A 27,672-nucleotide genomic window follows, 5' to 3' on the forward strand; every position below is an offset into this window, starting at 1 on the left:
AGATCAGCTATTTCTGCAAACCACACCTTTTCCTAATTTTTAGCCTTTTACCAGAGATTTTACATTTGGTGGGAAAAGAAAAATCACTAAAGCCTCCTTGTTTGTGTACTTTCTGCTGTTTACTATATCCAGTACATTACACTTTTGAAATGGATCATCCCATTCAGAGCCAGTGGACATTATTCCCAAGATTTGCCCCAGTTGTCTGTAAGGCATCATACTCTCAAACTGCACACTGGAATTTTTTGTCATTCTTGGAATAATACACTGGCACAAGTTTATTTTTCTGCTGCACCCCTTTCCCTACCTCTTGTGTACATTATGTATTGGGACAACACTTTAGAGGGCCAGTTGGAACAGGGACCTCATGACAGAAGATGCCAATAGCACGAAAGACAGATCCTGTCCCCAAAGCCCCCTCTCTCCACACCTCCCACCCATTTAGATCAGAAGATATTCAAAGGAAAGAATTTTCCTCTGCATTTTGTGCTCCCTGCGAGCAAACCCAACTTGGGCAGTAAAGTTCTTACACAATTCAGGCTTATGTGCATAAAAATGATAATACAAAGAGCAATGCAAAATAAGTGGAATAATCCTCTTCCTATTAAGTGCACTGAGGTCTCCCTCCAGTGCCTGATTCTGCAAGTTCCCCTGCCCAGCTGCCTTCCTGCACCCCAGACCCTGCAGATCCCAGACTCTCCTCCAGGCCACTCGTTCCCGACAGGATTATTTCCAGGAACAGGGAATAAATTCATCCTGCCAATACCTGAGTTTACCTGAGTCGTGCTTTGCTCTGGATGTTCTCAGACCCCCCTGCTGCTTTAATAAGCAACATCACAGCAGGGAGTGAGGGAGGGCTGGGCTCCCTTGGGAAGCCTCTCAGAGCTGGGACACGTTCTCCCAGCCTTGATGGGACTTGCCAATCCCACCTCTTCACAGCACTTGCTTTACTGCCTTCCTGCAAGGAAAAGCAGAATAAAGTGCCACCATTTACTGCAAAGCCAACAAAATCCACTTCCATGAGAAATCAAAGCAACAAGTTCCTTAAAACAGGGGTGGTTTATGTGTCTCCCTGTGAACTGAGGAGGAAAAACAACCGAAAAGACGGAGTAAAAACCCTCTGGAGTATTGCAGAGTCTCAGGAACACCTGAGGCTTCAGAGCAACATGGGCACATGGGGAGGCAGCCTCTGGGGGTGCAGAGATACCCAAGATGCTGCTGTGAAACACTCCAGCTTTAAATTCAGTCCCTACCTATGAGCCAGCAAAGTGGTCCTGCCTTCCCACTCTCCAGCTGGAGCATCCCAGGCTGTGCCAGGCTCGTGGGAACAGCTCAGGGATACAGGCAACAATCCCAACCTCCCATGTTTGCCCCAGCCTTCGCTGCACTTCAGTTTCTATCAGTAAATTCTGCAAGTCTGGAGCCTACTGATGCCACTGGAAAGCTCTCTGTGCTTATGGGCTCGGTTTAGACCTCAAACATTAAATAATTGCAAGTGAGGCCGAGTTGGAGCAACCATTGCTCCCTCCTTAATTAAATTTGCCATTTAAACCTGAGTTCAGCACCCGCTCTATTGATCTCTTCTGGAAAAAAAAAGAAATCCACCCCTTCCATTAATACCAAACAAAAATAGATCCCTGGCAAAATCTAATGCAAACATTTGAGCGTTGAGATTTTTCATGGAGGGAAAGAGGACACAAACAACAACACCTGCACCCAAAGAAAAATAACACTGCACAACATTTCCATCCCTTGTGCAAAATATTAACATCCCAAAGAGACAAAACTGTCCCGAGGTCCTGCCCTCACCCTCTGTGCTGTTTTAGTGAGGTTCCAGCAAGAGAGGCTGCTATTGAGATGTCATTTGTGACAAACCTTGCACAGTTAGCATTGCTTGATGACTCCAGCCTCGCCTTCCTTCATCCTTCCATAAAAACCCGCCCCGGCTGCGGCACCGAGCTCACGGTGCAACATTACTCTGAAGAAGCAATTACAGCGAGCAGAGCAAGGAACTAAAGACAGGTCACCTAAATGAACTGAGGGGAAAAGTACATGAGAAAACAAGAAAATGTCTTCATCACTTTTCAGGCTTCAAATTGGAAAAACAGGGATCAATACGGCAGAACTTCATTTAATGGTGTGAAAAACAATCCACCCCGAGACAGGCAGGAATCACTTATTGCCAAACAAACAGGCCAATTAGGGCCGGGCAGGGCACAGTGGGATGGTGGTGCTGGAGCCATTCCTCCAGCCTGAGGTGTGGGCACAAGGGATGGAGGCACCAATGGAGGATGATCTGAAGCCACAAAGCAAAATATCCCCCCAAAATGGGCCACATGGCAGCATTTTCTGCTTTTTCTCCCCTAATTTTTTCACCCACGGTACTTCCCTTTAAGTTTGGTCAGCTCACTGAAATGCTGTGCAGAGCTGGTTGATGCAAACACCAACTCCTGGGCTGGGAGGTGGGGATACAACGTGCTCTTGTCCGTGCTGAGGTTCAGCCAACACCTCTTGCTCTGACCCCCCAGCACAGCGAGAGGAGAGGATGGTACTGAACCTTGGCTTTACGTTGTCCGTGATCCTGGGGATGTGCAGGAGAACCCCTTAACCACGGCTGCCACCACCATTCCTCATGGGAAGCAGCAGACCCTGCAAAGCCACATTCTCATCCTCTCTGTATCCTTCCTCAAAGCTTGGTCCAGCACAGAATCACAGAATATTCCAGGTTGGAAGGGACTTTAAGGATCATTTTGTTCTAACCCTCCCATCATGGGCAGGGACACCTTCCACTATCCCAGGTTGCTCCAAGCCCCGTCCAACCTGGCCTTGGACACTTCCAGGGATGGGGCAGCCACAGCTTCTCTGGGCAACCTGTGCCAGGGCCTCCCCACCCTCACAGGGAAGGATTCCTTCCCAATATCCCATCTAACCCTGCCCTCTGGCAGTTTGAAGCCATTCCCCCCTGTCCTGGCACTCCAGGCCCTTGTAAACCATCCCTCTCCATGTTTCTTGCCAGCTCCCTTCAGGTACTCAAAGGCCACAGTCAGGTCACCTCAAAGCCTTCATGGCCTTGAAACTTTTGGTGTGGGAGTCCAGCACCCTCCTCAGTCAACTCCTTCTCTGAAAGGCTCTTTGTGTTGGGAAGTTTTTCTCCATCCCTGGAGGAGCAGCAGCTCTCCTCTCCAGCACAGCATCCAGGACATGGCACCCGAATACAGACATCTGCCACGGGAGGGTTTTATTGCTTTCACTGTCATTGCCACTGCCAGGTCCTGCAGCAGATTAAACAGATTAATAGGAGTGATGGAGAGGGAGTATAAAACCTGCCAGCCTTCACTGTGGGCCAAGTGCCACTGAAAGAGAGAGGCTGGAGCTGACATTTGCAGAAGTAACGTCGTGTTATTAAAACAAATTTGGCGTGAGGGGGAAACATGTTTGCTTTGCGCTTAATAATGGCTATGAGAGCATATTCAAAATCAAATATTTGTAAGGCAGTAAGTTAGTGTTTTCTCCTCCCCTTCGTCATTCAAACCCGGTCCTCGTGTTACCAAGTCACAGGGCTGTGGGTTTTAAAGTACATCAGAATGCAGAGTGGACATCAGGCCTAAATCTTAAATCTGACTTTGAATTTATATTTGTCTTCAGAAAAATAATCAACCCCAAAACATGTGGCCACAGACTCTGGATACATTTCCAGAAAACTGCTATGCACTGCAATTTTTCTCTTTTTTTTCCCCCCCCTCTGTCGAAACATTGGTTGTATTTTCTCCCTTTATTTATTGGAGTGCTAAATGGATTATTTCAGTAATAAATCAGGCCCTTTCATTACATTTTTAAGGTGTTGTCACTGTTATGAAGTACAGCGTGCCATCAAAATTAAGCTCAGATTGCATTACCACCTACTTTATAGATAGAGAATTACTTGATGGATTTTTTTTCCAGCAGTCTAAGCACTTTGTGTCTTTCCTTCCAAGAACAACCGGTTCCCTAGTTTCACAGGAATTTTCCTCTACAAGTTACAAAATTTTCACTCAGATTATCTCCCAACTATCTTTGCATTATGTTTTAAACCAGAGGGATGATATTTCTTCTAGCCCTACCTAACTATTCATGTAAATGCAAGGAGTTGTTTTGTTACTGGGTGCAGGCAATGCTGGAGCAGAATTACCCGTGTGTCTGGCTCCTCTCTCACTTCACAAGGCATAAATCAGAAGTAATTCCACTGAAGTCAGTGCAGTTACCTTACAGCAAAAGAAATTGCCTCGGTGGCACTGGAACAAGGCAGCCTTTTGGTTTGGCTGGATTTGGAACAAAGGCGACTGAAGGAGAGGCTGATTTCCAGGATGACTTCTAATTGACTTCCTTGGAGTGAGAGTCCATCCTCCTTCCCCTGGTGAGCACACAGAGCCCACTTCACCATCACCCTGTTCCACGGCTTCACTGCAAAGGACAAAGAGCATTATTTGGAATTGATTCCCAAACAAACCTCCATCTCTGAGAGTTTACTATTTACATTCTCTGTTAACCCTGGAAATTTCTACTTGGGTGTTTCAATCTGCAGTAATCATATATGAACTTATGTGAATTATAAGAGTACTAATAATAATCATCACTCTGTGTGTGTACATGTGTGCAGGAGCCAGGGGCAGTGCAGGGTAGGCCAGAAAATCCAAATTTAAACCCCTGAGCTGCCACGTGCCATGGTGGCGAGTGTTCTGAATTGCATCTTTCTGAGTATTTTATTTAATACAGAAAATATACCATGGACATAAGATATAAAGAAAGATCCATGACACAGTCACTGTGCTGCTCCATAGCCATGTTGCTCCAGGACAGACTGAGCTGCACAGTCCAGGCCAGGCACACCAGGTGGATGGGACTTTTGGTCTCACAGGTTAGATTCGGGTCCACTGACCTGTCCCCTTACCTCAGCTCCTGCAATCCTGTTGGCTTTAAGCAATAGGTGGCACTTCAGGAGAGAGTTTCTTCTAAATTTCCGAAGCAAGGAGCTTTTCAGCATTCCTCCTCCGTGCCTTTCCTTTAAATTGACACTAGTGCTTTTGCCAGGATTCTTAGTAACCAGAACGTCCCCGAAGAAATGAATAAAAAAATGTCTCACCTGCAAATCACACGACCCCCTCCAACCTCCGCCGTGCCTGCTCCTTCTTCCACCCCCCCCCGATGCAAACTGGGAGCAATCCAAAGAAATTAGTGACATTACCCTCTGGTAGCCCAGTGACACTTATGTTCCAATCTTCAGAAAAGTGACTGCAAATCTGCAGGCACGTCTGCCTAGTGCTGCAAAAGTAATTTTAGAAAACTGGCTCCTGCACATTATGGGCGATACTTTGTGAGCCGCCTGTGTCAGTGACCCGCCGCTGCATCCTCTGGCAGAGCTGCAGAGCACTTCATCCGTCTTCCCTTTCTGGCCATGGCACTCAGAGGCTGAAATCTTATGTATTATTTAAACCCTTTATTTTTTCCCCCCCCTCTCCAACTGTACAGTCTTCACAGTCCCAGCTCTGCTCCTCCACGGATCCCGCTCTGGAAGTTTGGCACTGAGCACCCTCCAGGCGAGGTGAGGGGGCTTTGCAGGTGGCAGGGCTGGAGCAGAACTTTGCAGCTTCCAGGAAAAAGCAGGAATTTCCTTTTAGTGCTCCAGGCTGACTCTCCCTAAGCGCCAGGAGGATGATGTGCTTGTGGGGAAGGGCCGGGCACCCTGTGGTGTCGGCCACCAAAAAAACAACTATTTACAACTCCAAAGTTTTCTCGTTCATTAAAGATGGGGCGGAGGGCCAAGCTGCTCAAGGAGTTAAATGTATTAAGCAATTTACAATTAATATAAAACTCATTCCAGAGATATCTACTAGAGAGTACAACAGGGCAATTAACCCACTAATACACTAGGCTATTACATCGCTATGTCTCTTATTTTAGCCCGAGGTGATTTGAAACGCATTGGATTAAAGGATATTACAGGAGATAGCATGAAAAATAGCTTAATGTAATGAGCCATCCCGTGATGTCTGCTATTAAAGATGATTTGCGGTTGAAAACTACAACATACAGTAGTTCAGCCATTTAGAAACATGAGTATATTTAACCCTTCTCTAGCCCGTGTGTCCCTTGGATGAATCGGTGCAAGAGTTTCTCCCTCTCCTCCCCCCCACACTTCAAATGCCTTTATCTGAGGATTATCAAATGCACCTTATTAAAGTACAATAGTATCTTTGGGAGATTGGTGCCTGAGGTTGATAGAAAACCAGTAATCTGCTAATAACTTTTAAAAATAGATCCCCGAGAGAGTAAATAGGTTATTTGACTGGCGACACGTTCACGAAATGGGAACTTGTAGCAAATTTCTATCCTAGCCTCAGGCCTGTCATATCAGTTCCAAACGGTGACCCAGACAGAACTGGGAAACAAAAGCACCTTATCTTAAAATCTATAACTGTACAGCTTAGCACAGAAACAGCAGCACCCAGGGAGAGGAGGAAAAGCGGCTGGAAAAGTTCCTGCCAACGGAACAGACTTGCCATGGAGACCTCTCTGAAAGCTCAGCCACACTCCCTGCTGGGTTTGTACAGCAGGCAGCTCCTCTTCTCTGGTTTGGCCTGACTTTGGTCAAGAAACCAGCACCAAAAGTCTGGGCATTGGATAGAGGCACCCAGAAGATGTTTTGTTCCCAAAAACCCACCTGAGCAAATGCTTACTCTGAGCACAGAGCTTTGGCCGTGGGCATCACCCATCCTGGGCACCAGGGGTGTGCCACTGCCATGGGAGGTGGGTGGAGAGCACAGGGGGGGTACTGGGGGCCAAACTATGCAGCTGTAAATCAGGTTCCAGCCCCGGATCTCCTGCACAGACGGGTGAGGGGTGAAGGATGAAAAAAGTGAGAAAGAGCTTCACTGTGCTCCTGCAGAAAGGCACTGACCTCAGGGATGACCTGGCTGCCCAAGGCCTTCTTCAGGTGAATTTTAAAACTCCGAGGATGGAGATTCCCTCATATGTCTGGGCTCCTCTTCCAGTGCTTGGTCACCATCATTAAGAGTGTTTTTCTTGCATCCAATCTGAATTATATTTGCTGTTGCCTCTTTCATTTTGTATAAAAACAGGTGGAAACACCTACAAAAGATCCTTCCCGCCATTACATCTATTGATCTTGAAAAAAAGGGGAGAAATCAAGTGTTCAGCAGGATCCAAAGAACCAAAACCTCTCCCAGAGCCTGTTATCCCTTTGCAAAGCCACCCAAGCCAAGAGCCCCTGCCTGTGGCTGAGCCAAGGAAGCAAACCCCAAATCTGCCTGGGGTCAGGTACCCCACAAGCACCAGGGAGAGGGAACCTGTCCCTTGGTTTGCTCTGGTAACTTCTTATGCTGTTCTTCTAAAAATAACACAGATTTTATTACAGATATCTGTGAATATTTTAGCCCAGCTTGCTGCCTGCAAACTGACACCCTTCCAGCCCAGATGTCTGCTGATTTCAGTTCTCAGGGAAAAATCACAATGCTGGGAAAGCAGTTTCCACCTGACAGCGTGCATTTCTCTTTCTCTCATTTCTGAGCTCTCCTCTCTGACTGAAAATGCAGCAAAATCATTGAATTCGTGCTGTCAGTCGTGATGGTTTTTGTCTACGAGACAGGTAAGACTCTGCACTCCCCAGGCACAGTCTCTCTTTTTAACAACCCCATTTACACAGAAATAGAGGTGAACTGGCACTTATTTTCCCACCAGAAAAAGGGAGGAGTTTTTTCCCCCATGTTTCCTGCGAAAAAGTTTCTTTTTTCAACAAACCACAAGGAAGAAAAAAAAATAATCCCATGCAGCCCATTGAAGACGACCCAAGGGGACCTGTAAGTAAAATATGATGGAAAGAAGATCATTTTCTGGGCAGCTCTGTAGCTGGGTGAGGCATCACAGAGCTGGGTTCTCTCACCTGCCTCAACAGAGACAGTCCCACAGCCACTTCTCACCTTCCCTACCTGTCATCATGTCCTTCCCCATGCCATGTCTCCCCTCTCCCTCTTGCTTTTCCCTGGCTGAAGAGCTCTGCTTTGCTCTCCATCCTCAAAGGAGTAACAGCCTGGTTTGGGTTGGGGTGTCCAGGATTTGGTTCCTGCTAATTGTGATGTCCTCTGGCCCTCTCAGAGAAGCACTTTGTCCCTGAAACCCAAATTAAAGCACTTGGTCATAAAATAATTTTAAGAAGGATCAGATGAGTAATTACACATTTGCATAAAAGTAGGAAAACAATCAGCATTGCAAAACAACCCAAACTGACCACAGCTTCTCATGGGAAGCACTTTGGGAAGGTGCTCTTCACATGAGGGATAACTGCAGGGGGGGCAACAATTATGAGAAGGATGAGTGGTATCCTTATGGTTCCTCCTTTAAAAAATACGTGAAGAACGGGAAAAAGAAGGAAAAAGCAAAACAAACAACAAACCTACACCAACCAACTTACACAAACAAACCAACAAGAACAGAAAAGAAAAAAAAAACAAAAACAGAATAAACACACAAAGAGTGCTTTCAGGCTGAGATTCTCCAGGACCTGAGCTGAGACATTTCTGCACCAAAACAGAAAGAGAAGACAAAAAAAAAGTCCATTTCCCCAGCTGACCTCCCTCTGCATCGAGGGTTTTAAGCAGAGGGTGGTGTTTTCCACAAACCTTTCCGCAGGGGCAGGAGGGAGGAGGTGGTGGGGACCTCTTTCTAATCAAAGAACTTGTCACTGTCACTTTGGTGTTAGCAGATGCCACGAACAATAAGCAGGCCCCCCGTGCCTCTGCAGTGCGTTATTAACAGGCTACATTCATTGCTCCCCACCCCTACTCCAGCCAGCTTTCCTTTTTGTTTTACTCCGGGCTGCCTGCATCCCAAGCGGCGCGGGAACCTGTCATTTCTCGTTTCCATCCGCGGGAACGAGTGATTTGGGAGAAAGGGAGAGGATGACCAGGGCTTTCTGACCTTTTCTCCTTCGATTTGGTTCCTCTCCCGGGCGGGGAGGAGGTGACAATCACTCGAGGTGGAACCGACAAACTCATCTCTGTGTCACTCCCTCACGCCCGCAATGGCCGTGTCACTCGGCATCAGGGATGGTCCTAATCTGGGAGCAGATTAACACCTTCTCATTCCTGCCTGGGTGGGATTATTTAATTGCCAGCACGTTTATCCAAAATGCATCAAAAAAAAGAAAAAATCTTTGAGGTTTTGTCCATTTTTCCTTCCCGAGCAGGGTCGGTGTCTCTCCCTGTGCCCGTGGAACTTCCTGAGGGGGTAAGAGCTGGTGGCTTCTGAGATCACTAAACCCTTCACATCACTTTGTAAATTAAGCTGAGGAGCTCTCAGAGGTGTGTTATAGTGGTGGGGAAACTGAGGCACAGATAAGCAATGGGGCTGTCCCAAAGCCATGGCAGAGCTGAGAGGGGACTGAGCACCAGGTCCCTGCTCTGCTCCCTCCAGGGCTATCTTGCAGCCCAGTAAACGGGGATGGGCAGTGCAGGAAGGCAACTGGACACCCAGGAGCAACCCCTGTCCTGTGCCACCAATAATCCCACAAAGAGAAGAAGAAGAGAGGTATCAACAGCCCTCACAGAACTGTCCCCAGAACGTCAGAGATACATGCAGAGGGGGGCCTGGAGCATCACAGCCACCTCCACAAAGAGCCAGCCCAAGGCAGTGCCAGCATGGTGATCAACAGAGCAATCAATTAACACAAAAAATAGCAGGAAAAATGGACAGACAAGAGGATTCAGTGCTAGGACTGGCATCTCTTACCAGGTGGCTTCCGAGCCCAGCTTCCCAGCTCTCCTCTGCCTTCAGGGAGGAGTCCTGGACACACCACTCAGATTCATTTCTCTGTGTGTTTGATGCTGAACATGAGTGTTGGCCACAGGAGCCCAAGGGAGGCAATGCCTCTGGAGCTGCCACAGCCCCAGCGAGGTGCACACCAGCACTGCCACAGGTCACCACCACCACTGCAAACCCTCCAGGCCTCCACAAACCACCTGCTCTGCTCCTTGGATAGGGACTGACCGTTCCCATCTCACCAGGCAGCTCATACCTTTGGCAAACACGCCTTGGTTTGGGGTGGGAATGGTTTATGGTGAATTAGAGACACCACCTTAAAGGGGATTTTTCTGAACTGCTCTTAAGTCTCAAAGGATCAAACCCAACACAAACCCACTGGAGACAAGAACAAAGAACAGCCATGGCATCATTTTAGTCACTCTGACTAGTTCTAGGTGAAATGTGATGTTGCAGGACTGTATATTCCTGGTTGGCATGATTTCTCCTAATGCCTGAATGGAAAAATGTAGGAAGGCAAAGGGAGTGGAGAGGAGCAAGGGTGAAGGTTTCCACAGAGAGATGGTCTACAAGAAAACTCCCTTTTTGGAGGGTAGGAGGGATATTAGTTGGTAACAGCAAGAGCATAGATTTTTGCACTCCTATAAATCATTATTACTGGATGTCCCTGAGGGGATGAGAAGAATGAATCAGTTACACACACACACACAAAGCCAAACTTTCAGATGGAGAAAGAAAAAAGAGAAAGAAGAGGGGAAAAAAGTAAAGAGAGAGAAAGAGAGAGAGAGGAGACAAAAAGGGGGGAGGAAAAAGAAAATAAAACATTAAAAATGTAGAAAAAAAAGAAAAGAGAAAAAAAGAGTGAAGAGGAAGAAGAGGAAAATAAAAATAAGAGAGAAAGAAGAGAAAAAAGTGGAAGAGAAATAGACAAAGGCGGGAGAAAGGGAGGAAGAGAGAGGGAGAGAGAACAAAAGCCAAAGGAGAAGGAGGGAAAGAAAGGGAAGAACGAGAAGAAGGGAATGAATGAACTTTGGAAGCAATTTATAATTCCTTTCACCTACATCATGAATTGAACATGCAAAAAAAAAAAAAAAAAAAAAAAAAAAAAAGAAAAAAAGGGAAGGAGGAAGGGAAAATATTCCGCCTAGCATGCAGATTATCATTTGAAAAGATTCTGTTGCCATGTTTTTGTCCCTGGGTGATGAAAATGAAATTGTCTGATGTGTGCGCCGTGTTAGATTTACCTTTGCAGGGTTCACCCATAATCAGTAGAGAGGGGTCATGCCACAATATGTCATCTCACAGCTCCATCACACCAACTCCAATTTATACGAGGAGGTATTATGCATTTCAAAGGAACCCCCTGCGCGTGGCTCTTGTTACTGATCTATATCACAGCTCAGCTGAGGGAAGATTAGTTCTGCTGCAAGGGCAACCAGACTTATTTGTTTATGATTATATTCTCCTTAAAGACGCACTATTCCTTTTTTTTTAATGTCTAATTTAAAGTGTGCATTAAAGGCGTTGGGGAAGGGGGTGGGATGGAAAAGGTGAGAGAATTCTGCACTCTCCCACAAGGAAACCTAATAGTCTTAGTCTCCCATGCATCCTGCTCATTAAAAAAAAAAAAAAAAAAAATCTCCATTTAAATGCAAATTTGAGTTTTAGCTGGGGACTCCCCCAAAAGCTTCTCTTGGAAGCACCAGGGAAATAGGATTCAGAACCTAAAATGGCTGACAGCAGCCGAACGCCCGCGGAAAACGCTTCCCATCTAAGTACCCCCGTCCTTCCCCCGCCGCCTCCGGTGCCCCCCGGGTCCCCGGGATGCCCTCGGACAGCCGGGCTGGCTCCGGCGCAGCATCGCTTATCACCGCTCTCCGCCGCACGGTTGTTTTACCTCGGGCAAACACCACCCCAGCGAGTTAAAACTGATAATATTAGCCTTTCAACTCCTGCTCGCTGTTGCTTTAATCAACGTTTTCCCAGAAAGTCGACGGTTTTGTCCCTGATAAAGGCTCTGAAGGATTTAATGAGGCCGCCGAGCGCTGCGGAGCCCGGGAAGCCCCGCGCTGCTCACTCCGTGATCCCGAACGTGGCTTCGATTTTGGGGGGGCTCCAGATGACTGTGGGCACCCCGAACATCGAGTTGGCACTGACTCGATCTGTCCCTGAGCTTTGGGGGGGAGGGGGCGGTGTAACCCCTGGCATTAAAAAGCCAATGAGCCCTGGGAAGCTTTTCCAGCAGAAAAGTCGATGTTTGATGGGAAAAGATGCAGAAGGAAAAAGGTGGTTGTGTCCACGGTCCTGCCTGCGGTGGTGGGGATGCTCAGAGCTGCCAAGGAAACCCCACAGCTGCTACAGAACCTGCTCAGGACCCTCTTCCTTGAGAAACACCCCACACTGTCAGGCACCCCCACAGAAAAAAAAAAAAAAAAAGAAAAAAGGCAAAAAACAAGGGTGAAAACAGACTGAGGGGTTTCTAAATTAAAAAGGGAGAGCTGTGGGATGAAGGACCTGTGCTTGTTCTTGCTGTGGAAGAGTGTTTGCCTTCCTAGTGAGAGCAGAGCAGGATTCGTGCCGAGCTCTCACACAGACACTTGTGCTTATCATTGCTGGGCCTGTTTCCGACTCTCCTGCCCATGATTAACGTATCCCTGGTTATAATAAATAGGCCCATTCCCATCTAGGAAATAAATGGGTCCAGCGGGGACCCGAGGAGCGGAGACAGCGAGACGCTGCTCTCTGGCCCCATCTCTCGGCACCTCCAGCCCCTCGGCAGAGCGGAGCTTCCCTGGGAGCAGGGCAGCGAGGGCTGCTCTCACACCTCCAGCTTTTCTTACTGTTCTGTTGAAGCATTTTGCCAAAGTTTGCCAAATCACCACAGAAGCAAAGCTGCCGTCGCCTTCCCTTCCCTTCTGTTCAGCCACAACAGTCACAAGTGCAGACTGGAAGCGATGCCTGTCCACCTTCACAGTGCCCTCAGCATGTGGGGACAGGAGATGAAGAGATAAATGTACAGAGAAGAAAATGGGTGTATTATTTAAGGGTGGAATTGGCTCATGTTTCACTTGAAACACATCCCACATTGATAAGGCATTTCCCCTCACCCCGGGTCTGAGCACTTGGTGGGATGGTGGGATAGCAGGATGGCTGCAGTGCCCACAGGGCTCCCACCCCGAAGAGCTGCCAGTCCTACAACATGTCCCTCTCAGCCTGGGGGCCTGATCCTGCTCATCCATGCACAGGGAAACCACTGGCATCACCAAACCCCTGTGCATCGATACGAGTGGCCACGGTGGGGAAGGAGCTCCCAGCTGCTCAAACTCACAGTGTTAAACATTCTCTGCTGAAGTGAAAAAATCTTTACAGAGTTTACAAGAACTCACTGAGTTCCTTCCTGCACCAGACCTTCACCAGAGAAGGAGAACCCGAGTTGCCAAGGGCAACACAGGTTTATCCAAGAGCTGTTTATCCCACTTGACCAAACCCTCTGTGCTGGCCATGGCATCACCTTCCACCACCCTGGGTGAGGCACCAAAAGCCTGGGGGAGGCAGCGAGGTGCCCACCCCTGGTTTTCCAGGAGCTCCTCCTGGGAAAGGAGCCAGCCTTCCCTCTCCCTGCCATTTCCTCCCTTGTTCTTTGTAAAAACCACGCTCATTTCACTACTTTGAAAGCTCATAATATGATGGGTGAAAACAATTAAATGAAATAGACTGGTAATACCCATGGGAAAACATTTTTAGATATGATATTACAATCTTGTTTCAAAATTGGATTTTGCCAAGAGGAAATACAGTTTATTATAAAACACATTTTCTTTTAATTTAATTATATAATCTTTGGCTTCAGAGAAGGGATGCTTAAATCAGACCCATTTAATTTTCAAGTGTATTCACCCATCACCTAGGGCAAATTGGTTTAAATTAGTAGGTGACTATATAAGTTCTAGATATGTGTCAGACAAAAATTTATCTGCGAACTCTGTATAAAAGACCATCTACACCAACAGCAGAAATTACCAGGGATGAACAGACAAGTACCTGAAGAGCAGAATTTGCTCTGATTTCGATGATACCCACCAGAAAACCCGACCCAGGATTATTTTTTATCTTTGTTAATGTTTTGCCAGATCAGTTCATCACCCTGCATGTCTGCACTACGCCAATAAAACCTGATGACCTGCAGTTAGTTTCTACCAGGTGCATTAAATTCCCATAACAGGAGCAGATCTTGCTAAGTCTACCATAGCCTCTCCCTTCGCAGAGATTACATTTCCAGCCTAATGACAGGAGCGGTTTGTTCAGACGCCGCAGCCGCTGAACCTCCCTCCGATCCGTCACGGTGACCCGGCACTCCCCGTGCTCTCCCAAACAGCTCCCAGTCACACCACACAGGCCTCTTCCCATCCCTCTCCTTCCCCCTATTGCTGGGTCTCCACAGGGAGAGCCTGCTCGGGGTTCCTTTGGAGGCAGCCAGAGGAAATCCCTCCAAGCCCAACTTTGCCCGAGCTCCCAGAGCTGCTGCGGCTCACGGGGGTTCGGGATAATCGCCCGCAAAGACAGGAGAGGAGATTCCTCAATTCCTCAGCCAAGGGAAAATGCTGCAGTGCAGGCAGGGCTGGCTCGGTGAGAACATACAGTGGGAATAAATAATAACACGTGGGACGTGGAAGGTGCTTTGCATGGCAGGTCACAAAGTGCCCTCCCCCGGAGCTGCCCCGCTCTGCCACCACGAGTCCTCAGCTCCAGCACCCAAACCAGCTCACCCCAAGCATCCCTTTGTCCCAGAGGTGCTCCCACCCGTGGGTCACCCTTTGGAAACCTTCTTCTCAAGGCCCACCCGAGCCCCCATCCAGGCTCATCCCCCATCAGCCCTCCTGTGTTCCTGCTCACCTCAGCAGTCACATCCAGTTTTGTGCCCTCCTGGTGGCGGCACCAGAAACGGGCACAGTGACCCTCACGTTAAATAAACCACAAAAAGCAGAGTTTCTGCCTTGCACCTGGGCCAGGAACCCAACCAGCAGCGGAGGACAGAAATCAAAAGCAGCACCAAAACTCAATTTGGTTATTACAACCCCTGCAAGGTTGCTTTGGTTTTAACAAACAACAACAATCTACATCACCATTCTCACGCCAGGCAGCGAGCACAGGTGTGCATTGTGAGTCACATGAGGAGCTGCTGAAGCCTTGGAACAGGGTGCCCAGGGCAGGGGTGGAGTTACCATCCCTGGAGGGATTTAAAAGCCATGTACATGTGGCACTACATCTCCATGTGAGACATGGGCTTGGCAGTTCTGGTGGAACAATTGGACTTGGTGGTCCTAAAGATCTTTTCCAATCTAAATGCTTCTGTGATTGTATATATAGGTTTAGTGGTGAACATGGTGGCAGTGTTGAGTTGACAGTTGGCCTTAATGATCTTAAAGATCTCCTCCAAACTAAACAATTCTGTGATTCTGTAGGTAATTCACAAATAAATATATATGATTATTTCAACAGGTGTTTGGACATCCACCTCCTTCTGGCTCTTTGGTGCTCTCCTCCTTGGCTACCCAATTTGTGGAGGTACCCAGTCCATCCCTCAAGACCCCAAAGAACCCAACCCTGCCAGCCCTCGAAATGCAGGTGTACTCCAAGTGTTATGAAAACATATGATCTCAGCCATGGCTGGCAAATAAACATTACAAGGGGCTGTTTCAAATCTTTGTAGTAGCAAATCTCAGCACTTAACTAGTAATGCAATAAGTCCTATCAAGAGCACGCTGAAAGGTGGAATAAATTTCCCAGAGAACAATGTGGGTGATGTATGCATATGACCAACACACAATAAAACTGTAGAATGGGAGGAAAAAAATGCATACAGTCAATACAATAAAATCAGCACAAATACAGGCTGTGTAAGCAAATAAATCTAGCAATCCAAATATTTTACAACACACTCACATGCAGAACATTTCCCCCCTCCCCACACCCCAGAAATCCTAGGGTAAAAAAAAAAAAAAAAAAATTAGACTGTTTTGCATCTGAGTGTATTGTAAAGGCACCAGCGGCTGTCTGCACAAATTACCATTCATCTAGGCGTTGTTGTGGAAATTTTCAAGGGATTTGCAGTAATTATATGACAAAATGCTTGCAAATCTCACTCATTGCTGAATAGAAACACACGGGTCAAAGATTGAACACTCTCAGCTTGGTAATTTGTAAATGTCAATCAGACGGGGGCCACGGGAGGCACACAGGCGTGAGCACTGAAAGGCACAGCGATGCCGTAGCAACCAGAAAAAGCCTTTTCAATACACATTATAAAAGGCACGGGATAGTTTTACTTCCCAGCTTTTTTTTTTTTCCCCCCTCTCCTTTTTTTTTTTTTTTTTTTAAACAAAACTGATCACCTTGCGCCCAGAGGAGGAGGAGGAAAAAAAACCGGGGGGGGGGCGGGGGGAGGCGGGAGGAGGGAAGTAAAGAAAGGAAGGAAAAACAGTTTAAATAAAACTGGTGAGATTAAATTAACTGATACATACATTCGCGGAGGTAGATCGTTTGCTCTGTAATAAATATGGACTCCTATCTTCCCCCTCTCCGAGACAGCAAGGAAAGCAAAATAAAATTAAAAGATATAACAATAAAAATTATAAATGCATTGCGGTCCCGCAGACCAACAGCCTGTAATGAAGGCGGCGGCGAGGTGGGAAGAGCCTTATCTCTGGGGATCATAAAGAGGGAGAGGGAGGCAAGGTGAGGGGGTCCAGCCTCCCCATGTCCCCCTCCCAGACTGCCACTGGCCTCCCCTGGGGACACAGACCTTCTTGGAGAAGTCAGCTCCACCTCTCCCCGTTTTCCAGAAAGTGGGATTCGGAATGGAATTGTTTTCAACTGTACAAAAGGAATTATCCCGGCATCTCCCGCTCCCCGGGGAGTGCATCAAAGGAAGCATCTCCTCCACCAGGGCTATTCCAGACACAATTACAGCCCCGGCTCGTGGGCACCAGGAATTCATGGCACTTGCCCTCGAGGGCCTGCAGCTTCTCTGCACCTTGCCCTCTATTTCTGTACTAACCAAAATGCCATTTTTGTTTAAAAACAGTGATTTTGGGGGTTTCTGAGGTTGGTTGCCTCTGTTTTGTTTTTTTTTTTTAAAGGGGGGAAAAACACCCCCACAGAATGACAAGATGCTGCTGGTTTTGTCTTGGATACTACAGTCTTAGGACTGAAGCCCCAGGGCAGGAGAGTTGCCAACATTCCAAGAAAGCCGTTAAGCCATTTCCATGGGTGCCACGTGCTCCAGGGTCTGGAAACCTTCCTTTCCTCACACTGCTGTGACACCACGGCCAGCCCAGGCAACACCACCAAGGCTCCTCCTGCTGCTTCCCCTGCTCCAAATTTTCTTAAATCCAGCATCATCAAGGGCAGAAGGAAACCAAGCAAAGCCATCAAGCTGCAGAGGTAATTTTTTTCCCATACAAATAGTCCCTCTGTGACCACAGTGAGAGGACATTGCATGCCAGGAGGGGGTGACATCAGCCAGACTGCAGGATGTGACACCAGAACCACTGAAAACCTTCAAAACATCCAAATGTTGGTACACTTGGCATCTACCAAATCAGAGCTGTGCTCTGCTTACTGGAGCCTTTCTGGTTTGGTAGATGCCAAGTGTTATGCAGAAACATTTGGTAGATGCCAAGGTTAATGCAGAAATTGGGGAAACTCCACAGAATTTTATCAATACCAAAGCCCGAGCTGCCAAAATTCAGCCATCACCACCCACTCCATCCTTTCCCTCAGTCCCAGCTTCACCTTGTATGGCATGAACTCAGGAGAAGGCTCCTCCTGCACTTTGCAGGGGGTTATCACAGAGCCACAGAGTGGTTTGGGTTGGAGGGGACCTTAAAGCTCATCTCCTTCCGTTCAGGGACACCTCCCACTCTCCCAGGCTGCTCAGAGCTCCATCCAGCCTGGGTTCCACACTGCCCCGTGGCACAGAGAGTGCACTACCTGCTCCACCCTCAGTGGGATTTAATGAATCTGAGAAAAATTATGAAGTACCATAAAGCCACAAGCATCATAAAAAGTATAATAAAATTGAGAAAAGCTATTAAGTTATAAATACAACCAATACATGCAACATCACTCAGATGGCAGAAGCCAGCTATAAAATAAAGTCATTTTAGACCATCATTCCACAAGTTACCAAGTCTCTTAACTCACAAGTCACACGTCCCTTTATGGCACCCAATCCTATTGTCTGTATCAAGGGCTTTATAACATATATCTTCCTGTACCAGTTAAAAATACATGTGCCCTTATATATAATGCAGGACAAAAGACTTTGGTCCCTCTTCCAGCCTCTCAGTAAGTAGCTGTGCAGATCACTTGGTCTCTCTTATTTAACCAACTCCCAAAACACTTGGCAAGGGCAGAAAACACCTCTGGAGCTACTGCAGGATACTGCAGAAGGAGGGTTTGGGAAGCAGGGGAAAAGAGGGACTCCAGGGCACTCCTGCAGCCTAAACCCCAAAGCCTGGTGGGTTCACAGAAATCAGTGATGCTGCCTGACTTTTGAGTTCTGGTGCTGCAGCATCAGGCTCCAAATACCTCCAGTTAAACCAAAGCTATTCTAAACACACCTAATGCCCAGAGAAAACAAATTATTCTCCAGTAAGTTCCTCGGTTAGAGGTGTGTCCGTTTCTTAAACATATATGTATAAATACACAAATAAATAAATAAAAATATCAATATATTCACCGAGGATTTACAGTGCAGGTGTATTTCATTTTCCTCCCTCAATTTAAAGACCAGCCTTTCCTTACCAACCTCTCAGTTGCCGTGGAACAAATTCCTCTCTTTATTTCCTCTAAGGGTCCTGTATGTTATGAATATTCATTGAAATAATTAAACACCCTGTTCACAGCTTGTTGTGTTTACTGTTAGTCCAATAAAAACCAAACAGGTTAATGATGATCTTTTAATATGGGAATTTAATATTATTTCACCTGCATATCAGCTAAAAGTTTAGCTTCCCCTTTAAGCCTCATCAATTTATGGAAAATAAGTAAATACTATAAAAACACTCTGCAGACTGTAAGTCAGAGGTACAAGTCCCTGTATATTTGTCTTCTGTGCCTTTTTTTTTTTTTTTTGGCTGAATTTCTCATTTTGGTTTAGCTACAGTGTTAGAGAAAAATCGAGATTTTTTTTTTTTTTTTCCCTGAGAATTATACACATGACAGGGAGTTTGGAGCAGTTGGTTGGTGGAAAACAGGAGCCCAGACTGGACTGAGGGAGAAAAGACCTTTAGCATCCAGCAGTCATCAGGAAAATATACTTTGCAAAGATGGTATCCCGGGGAGGAAGCCTCTTAAGGAGAATTTGAATTCGTGGCTCTGCTTTGCTGGGGGAGGCAGAGGCCAGGGTGGCATCCTGGGCTGCCCTGGAAGGTGCCACCCAGCCCAGGCTGGCACCTGCTAATTAACCTGCTCGTCAGACCCCGGAGCTCCCCATTAGCTGCTCAGAACAGGTGTCAGAGACACACAGAGGGAACAGAAAGGAGCAGCACAAATCAGGGGAGTTTATGAGGGTAACTTACATTAATTTCCTCCTTTATAGGCAATAAACCTTTGCTGGTTCATTACTGGCCACTGTTAAGTTTTAAAGGAGTTTTTTAAACACGTAGGGGAGGTGCTGCTTGGCTGGGCTGGGCTGTCACCAGGGAGGACAGGGGGGCTTGGGGACAGCAGGGGTTTGCTGATGGCACAGAGGGGCCAGCACTGGCCCCAGAGGTCCTGTCACTGCTGGTGGTGGCACAGGGTGGGGTCCCCCTGCTGAATTTTGGCTGCTCACAACTTCTAGAACAAGCACCCCTGAAAGTTTGGTCTCTATTTTTGGGAAGAGGGCACTGACCTGCCATCAGAAATTACAGAGCAAAATATCCAGCTGCAAGGAAAAAGTGGGCTGAAGGTGCCAAACTGGAAAATAAAAAGGAGCAAGGGGAGACACCTGCCCCCCATCACTGCCCCAGCTCCAGCTTCCCGAGGATTAAACAGCACCAGCTTGGCTGGAGCCTTTCCCTGGGCCCTGAACATTCAAGAAATATTATTCTCAGAATTACCTGAAGTTTTATTTAATGCAATAAAAGCTCATTTTCGATGTGAATTAGCCCTGAAATAGATGACTATTAGGAAATGCCAGATGATGCATAGCTCAGCCCTCTGAACTAATAAACTCCCAAATACCTGTGGTGCCACACAGGGGAGGGGACTGAGGGGTGTTTGATGCCTTTCTGTTGGAGCTTACAGGATAAATAGCTTAAAAACCATCTAATTTAGCACTGAAATTAACAGGGGTCTGAGTATTTACACCAGCTAAGCAGCATTTCCTCCAGTATTCCTTTAGTATTTCCACAGATGGAGCCCGAGCCAAGTTCTTCCCTTTTCCAAACCACTCAAAGGGAATGAGAAACTAAAACCAAACCATCAAAAAAAAACCCCACCCCAGAAAAAAAACACACAGCAAGAGAAAACCAGAGGTGTTGCCTCTCTTACAGGGTTCTACAGGGCATTTTCTATAAATAGGATTTTAATAAAGTGAAGGAATTCAGGGCAAGGAGAGCAGCTGGAGCCAGGGTCTCAGAGGCACCCCTCCAGTAAAATGCCTTTTGGCAAGAAAAGAAGAGAAAAAGAAGAGGGGAAGCCAGCAAAGCAAAATCAGGGGAACAACCCCCACCTCCTGCAAAGATAACAACAAACCTGTAATTCCCTTCAGGAGGCTCCAGGCTGAGGGCAGGAAACAAAATGCAGGAGAGGACGGGCAGTTCAGATATTTATAACCTTCAGCCCTCCTCACCTGCAACCTGGCTGGAGGAAGGAGGTTCCCAAGGAAAAACTCCACCAGATTGGTGATTGGGAGCACCTGAGCACTTCCTCAGGTGCTCTCACTGATGAATTAAGGGACAAGTTCGTTTGGAAATCATTTGTTCCCACAATTTTATTCAGCTCTGCAGTGGTTTCCAGTGCACACACGCCCCCAGCAGCCACCAGGACAGCTCTTGAACAAGTTCCCTTGAATGTTTCTCCAAATATAATATACTGTATATAATATAGAGAATATTTCTTCATATATAATATAATATAATATATAATGATTTATATAATTAACCCCATTTCCAGCAGAAAGCAAGTAAAAGGGTAGAAGAGGCAGTCAGACAACTCTATGTGGAGCTGCATTTTGGGGCAGTTTGGCCCAGAATTGGTGTGTTTGGCACTGGGGCTGCTGGACCATCCCTTCCCACCCAGCTCTGAATGGAGGGGCCAAGCAGAAATCCAAAGATTCATTTAGCAGTGGAGCTGCAATCAGGAGGAACAATCCATACCAGGCAGCAACAGGGAAATTTCTTTCTGTTTTTAAACACCAGCAAAGCACCCGACCAAACAATGACCAGGAGCACAAATATCTTTAAAACAACATGCAGAAGGGGAGGAGGTGCCTCAAATTTCTCTCTTTCCTCTTTTGAGAGCTGAGCAGGGAGGAGCAAACAGCCCGAGCTGGGGATACCCTGATCCTGGCTCCCCTTTCCAGGGAGCATTCCCAGCTCAGGTGTTTCCTTCAGGAAAGTAGAACTGTGCATTTCCAAACCAGCTGGTTTGAGGAAGAAAGAGAAAAGTCCCCTGTATTTCTGACAGCCCAGTTAATGTACATACATACTTATACTGTTCAAATATATATATATTGTTCTAAGAGGTGTAACAAGTCACTCCAAGTGGGCTTCCCATTCTATCCCTCCAGACTGTGGTGTTCCCACTGGCCTCAGCCACAGCACACATTCTATGTGTAGGATTTGGTTTCCCAGCCTCAGCACAGTGCCTGGGGTCTCTCCCCAGCCCGTGGGGACACCCAGCCCATCTTTTCTCACCTGGGGACAGGGCTGGTGTCACCATCCCATGGTCCTGTCCAAAGGGTGCCACTGACAGGGGAGCACCAGGGTCCCGTTTAGCCACATCCAAGTATCCAAAGGGAAAAATTTGATGTTGCAGGTCATGTTTTTCCAACCCACCTCCGCTCAGGAGCTGCTCTGGGCAGAGGGAGGGATGGCACCCCTAAAACAGCCCCTCAATAACTAACAGGAATGACCAAAAAAGGGGCTTTCCCCCATTTTCTCAGCACTCCGATGAGCCCCAGCATGCTCCTCGGGACCATCCTGTTCCATCCATGTCTCCCACAGGACTGTGGTGTCTCCAGCGGCCACGGAGGAGATGGGCAGAGCTGGAACGTGGTGGGAGCCTCCAAACCTGCTGTGGCTGCCCCCGGCCCAGTCTGGCAGCTCTCACCCAACATCCCACAGCTGCTGACGTCCCTCTCCAAGGGCTGAGCCCTCACCCACTCGTCACACAGCACCCACAGCCACCTCACAGCAGCAAAAAGCAAAGTGGGTTTCACATCGAGCTCCCCACTGAAATTTTGCTGCCTTTGGACCTTGACACTTGGGGTTTTCCCTCCTGCTTCCCATCATTTTGTCCCTCCAGGAGTTTCCAGGGGCCCAGGGCTCACCCATGGGTGCCCACACCCCCTCATGTCTAATATCAGAGCTCTATCCAGCACTGCACAGCCCCTCCCGCTGCCCAGGCGAGGGGGAAGAGGGAGGGGGGGAAAGGGGAAAAAAAAAATTAAAACATATTAAAGGTGTTAATAAGCGACTTATTTAAACGGAGTATCACATATTGAACATTAATCACCTTGCAGTAAAAGTGTAATTAAGGAGTCACTCTGCCTTCTGGGGAAGGCTCGCTTGGAAGCCGAGAGAAAATGGTCTCTTTATTAACACAAATTATTTTATTTGGCTAAAGGTAATAATTCTAAGTGAGGTCAACGGGCCTCGTGCACACGCGAGCGGCGCCGGGTCCCGGCCAGCGTTTCCATGGCGACTGAGCCAAGTTCATCCTCCGCGGTAATGGCTTTGCTCTCCCTCCACCGGCTCGGGATTGTTTCTTGGGAGAAAACAGCCTTCGATCTGTCAGCGGCATCTCCTGCCTGCATCCCCCCCCCCCCCCCAGGGGACCACGCGGGAGAAACACCCCCCCGGGCCCTCCCAGGTGGGCTTTGCAGAGGTGCCACGTTCAAAGGGCAGTGGCACCGTCCCCACTCAGCCACTCGGTGCTGGGGCTCGTGGCACAGCACCCACCGAGGGTTCTCCACCTGGGAACGGTGCTCAGGGAGCAGGACCAGCACATGAGGCTGGCTTTTCATATTTTCCAGCACAGCTGCAGCCTGGGATGGGTGTAGGACAGTTGTAGGATGGTTGTAGAACCATGTCCATCCCATCCCTATACAGCCAAGCCATGGGAATTTTCGCCCAACGGCTTCCCACGGGCAAGCCAGGGCTTTACAGGGCTTCAGCCTCCCTGGGGAATGGCAACAAGCTACAAACCCACAAGGAAAGCTGTGTCAGGGATGTGCCCCCAGATGTCTTCTATCCAGAAGCATATTTTCCTCCCCATTTTAGCCCTAGTTCACCATCCTCATGGGCACCAAGCCTCGGCAGCCACTCACCCACGAGCACCTCCAGGCTCCCACAGCGCCGAGTGTCCAGCACGAGCAGGGAGCACCACATTTAAAAATACGTCTCATTTTATAAAATCAAGGTCTAAGAGACGCACCAGTAAAAATCAGAGAAGGTTTGGGCTGTAAAAGCCCATTTTGCCAAGCACATTCCTGCACTGGGAGAACTCATGTGTTATTCTGTCTCCCACAGATTATTGTCTGAAGGCGGCGGTGATTTATCTGCCTCCCATGTCATGTCATCCGTTTACGTACAGTATTATATGTAGAGTGTGGCATTAACATTTTACTATTATTCTTACCTTTCAATGCAAAAAGATAAGAGTGTAAATCTGGGAGACAAGGGATGTGTCAACAGCGCCGAGCCAGCGCTCCGGGCACGCGGGGCCGAGCGCGGATGCTCATCCTCCTCCTCCCTCCATGCTCCAAGGCTGTGGCCAGCCCAGTGGGGACAATTCCAGCACCAAAAACGTGTCCTCGTGATCCTCCTCAATAAATCAAACCCCCTTAACACCAGCATCCCTCTGGTACCAGCCACCTCCCTGCCACGCCAGACGGAGCAACAAACAGCCTGTTCACAACTCACGGCCGGCCCCGCGTAACTTATTAACACCTAGTCAAGATTAATCAAGCGGGGAAAGCTAAAGCAGGGCCCTAATTAGTTGCTGATGATAACTATATTTGTCATCCTCTCCCAATTAGTCTACTGTACGTTTTGGAGTCTAATTGCACCTTGTTCTTCATTTAAATGTCATCGCGCGCATATATTCTCCTCCTTCTTTAGTAAATTTGAGAAAAATTTGACATTAAATATAGATTATCTTTAGATTTTCATAATTAACACAACTGAACTGCCTTCGGCCTAAATACATCTCCTTATGCAATAAATCTGGCCACTCTCTTGGAAGTGGGATTTTCCAGAGGTGACATGGGTGTGGGATGCATCCCCTGGCACTGGTAACACTGGGGTGATGAGTAGATGTCCCTGGTGGCTGTGGTCAGGAGGACGTGGCCTCAGGATCCTCCACAGAAGGAAGGGATGGAGCAATCTTTGGGGTTTTCTCCCTTCTGGATTTTTTTTCCTTAGTTTTCAGAGCTGATAACATTTTTAGGAGTCTGATTTGCAAGCGATGGGTCAGATTGTACTCAGGGAAGTGAGGAAGGTGAGGAGACTGTCCCACCTCCCTCTATCCCACTGCCAGACCTGCCCTGGGCATCCCTCTCAGCCCTCCTGTCCCTTGTCACTGTTAGGACAAGGAGTCTGTGACTCTACACCGGTCACACCCAGATCCCACCGATGCAGATTAGTGGGTATTCAATACATTGACGGACAAGAGAAAGCTCCAGGGAGTGACCTGTGCCTCCACATCCCAACGCCTTTAACCCTTCAGCTGCTGCCCAGAGCTCACCAGCAGGACTCCAGCCTTCCCTGCCTTCCAGCAAAGCTGATCACTGCCAGAGGCTGGGACCAGCACAAGAACCCTGCTGCCCACCCCATTCCCCCATGCCCACCAGGGCACTGGATGCAGCCCATGAGGCACCCATTGCTGCCTCTTGAGCACCCACAGAGGTGCTGGTGGCCAAGAGTTCTGCCCACAGCAACGCTGGCACTGAAAACAACAGTCAGGTTGACAGAGGAGAAGAGGAGGGGAGGGAAAAAGCAGTGAAGGAAGATGTACAGTCCTACCTGTCCCTTAGGAAGAGGTTCAGCTCACGGATCGTCCCTACCACCTATTAAGAGCAAAAAAACCTGGGCTATGATCTCCTAAACTGCTCCAGGGCTCGGCGTGTCCAGTGCAGGGGCTGCAGCCACTTGCTTCCCGGGAGGAGGCTGCTGCCGTGTGAGTGGGCAGGGGAGGGAGAGGAGAAAGGGAAAACGGGGAAAAAAAAATTTAAAAAAAAAATCAAGGAGTAGTCAAAAAGTGTATTAGAGGCAAATTTGGAAAGAAATCAATGGCACGTAATTGGATTTGATTTTCCTCCCCGTTTTGCTGGGCGGGGGTTCCGTGTGCAGCCCCTCCGTGAGCGCGGGATCGGGCGCTGGCTCCGGTGGCCACCGAGGCATGACAGCTCCATCCCGGCTGTCAGGGGGACAGCAGGAGAAACATGGGAATAAATACAGGGGAAGCCACGCAGGGAGGAGACGGGCATTTGCTTATTTACTAGTTTAGCTGCTGCTCCCCCTGCCAGCGTACAAACCGCCCTGCCAGCAGGGAAGGGGCTCTGCGGGGCACGGGACTGTCCCCAAGGCCTGTCCCCCTCCCCTTGGGCTAAGGCCCTCCCAGTGCTGTGGAGGACCTGGATGAGTCCTGCCCAGTTCAGAGGGTCACACACAATGACAGTGATGTCCCCAAACCTTCACCACCCTGCTCTGGACATCGGCACAAGCCTGACATGGATGTGTGGTCACTGGGAAAAGGGAAGAGAGACCACTTACCCCAATTCTCCACTTACCCCACATCTCCAGACAGCCTTTAAAACCACAGGGTTTAGTTCTCCTCCCCTAAATGGGAGTGATCCCTGTGGTGCTTGGAAAGCAAAGCCAAATCCCTGTCCCCCATGGCACGGGATGCACACAGGGATGCTGGTGCTCATTGGTATTCCTTAGGTAAATACAGGCAAACACGAGGCAGGATTTGATAAAACAGAACTGCTGGTGAACCTCAGCCCTTCCCACACCCAGCAGCACCAAGCAAAAGCTGATTTTTCTTTTTCATTCAACATGCTTCCTAAGGAACCTTTCCACAGCTGGAGAGTCCTACTCCACACAGCAGCCTTTTCCAGAGAAAACTTGGGAAACGGGCACAGTCTGCAGGGAAAGAGGATGTACAGCCCTGTGGGAGCATTCATGCAGCCACATGTACACACACACACAGAGGCTTGGATATATCATGCATGTATGTATGAATACATATATATTTATATATATATATATATCTTCCTCCCTGCCCAGTTTTCAGTGTTGATTTTCCAACCACCGCTCCTCACCCTCTGAAGTTGTGAGCTACCCTCTTTTTTTTTTTTTTTACCCTTTAACCTTGAAAATTAACCTAAAACACAGGGTGCTGTACACATGACTTACTCAAATAAATTGCATCCTTAATTATGAACACCCTCGGCTCCGCTGTGCTCCGGGCCACGCTGCCCCAGCGGACACCCCCCTCCTGATGAGTGGTTATTGAACACGCAGACAACAATCAACACTAATTAAATACTCAGCTGTTGAGAGGAGACAATGTTTATCAAAAAATGCAAGAGGAGGGGAGCGCATCTTCTGTTTTCTATAATTAGTTAGTGATATTCCCCAGGCGGTCTCGGAAATCGAACTCGGGTTTGTTCACATCTGTTTGGCACAGGCAGACAAAGGCCACCGTGGCCCTGGTCCCCCTGTGTGTCCCCCCCCCCAGCACGTGCCACTGCAGCATCACTGGCCAGCAGGGAAAGGTCCCCCACCCTGCTCATCCCCTCCCCACGGGGGATTTGGACCAGAGCGGCTGTTGGCTGCAGGGATCCCATCCTGGGCAATCCCGGGGGATATGAGCTGGGAGGTGTCCCAGCTGCTGGGGGCTCGGAGAGAGGGCAAAGGGGAGGGAGAGTGCACAAGGTGCCTACACCTTCCCTTGCACCCTGGTAAAACCAAACCCCTCATCAGCAGGAATGTCGTTTTGAATGCAAATCTATACCTTTTTAATACTTTGTTGTAATTCTTCGGTGGTTTTCAGCCAGGGAAGGGGCAGGACAAGGCTGATCACTTCCCTCTGTCTCATGTTATTACCGGCTTAAGGATCTACTCAGCAGCAGAGGACAAGAGTTAAAATTTCCCTGAAGGAGGGAAAATAAGGTGATTAGTGATCACTGAAGTCTGGGACAGCTCCAGATAAGGAAAGGCTGGTTTCAGAGTTTGTTCATGAATGAAGAATAACAGGAACAAAAACCCCCTCTCTGTCATACTCTACACTCCAATATTCATCCAAGCACTGCTGAACAGTCCCTGTCCCATAGATCCACATGGAATCACAGAATATCCTGAGTTAGAAGAGACTCACAAGGATCATCGAGTCCAACAGCTGGCCCTGCCCAGACACCCCAACAATCCCACCCTGTCCCTCAGAGCATTGTCCAATCCCTCCTGGAGCTCTGGCAGCCTTGGGGCCGTGCCCACTGCCCTGGGGAGCCTGTTCAGTGCCCAACCACCCTCTGGGGGAAAAACCTTTTCCTGAGATCCAACCTGACCCTGCCCTGACACAGGCCACACACTAATTTTCCTGCCTTCCTACATGCAGCTGATAGTACAGAGGAGCCCTGCAGTGACA

At 48.2% G+C, this 27,672-nt stretch overlaps 1 long non-coding RNA gene across 1 annotated transcript; it reads right to left on the bottom strand.

The window, feature by feature from the left end:
* Positions 1–1,737: 1,737 nt before the first annotated feature.
* Positions 1,738–25,792, bottom strand: LOC120324490. Its single transcript, XR_005565846.1, has 4 exons — positions 25,047–25,792; positions 4,242–4,440; positions 3,053–3,272; positions 1,738–2,581 (listed from the first exon to the last, which is right to left on the bottom strand). It is a non-coding gene; the product is annotated as an uncharacterized LOC120324490 (long non-coding RNA).
* Between the last annotated feature and the right edge of the window lie 1,880 nt (positions 25,793–27,672).

Source organism: Pipra filicauda, unplaced genomic scaffold (assembly GCF_003945595.2).
Source record: "Pipra filicauda isolate LSUMZ 115617 unplaced genomic scaffold, ASM394559v2 scaffold120_size2142806_pilon, whole genome shotgun sequence".
NCBI lineage: Eukaryota > Metazoa > Chordata > Aves > Passeriformes > Pipridae > Pipra > Pipra filicauda.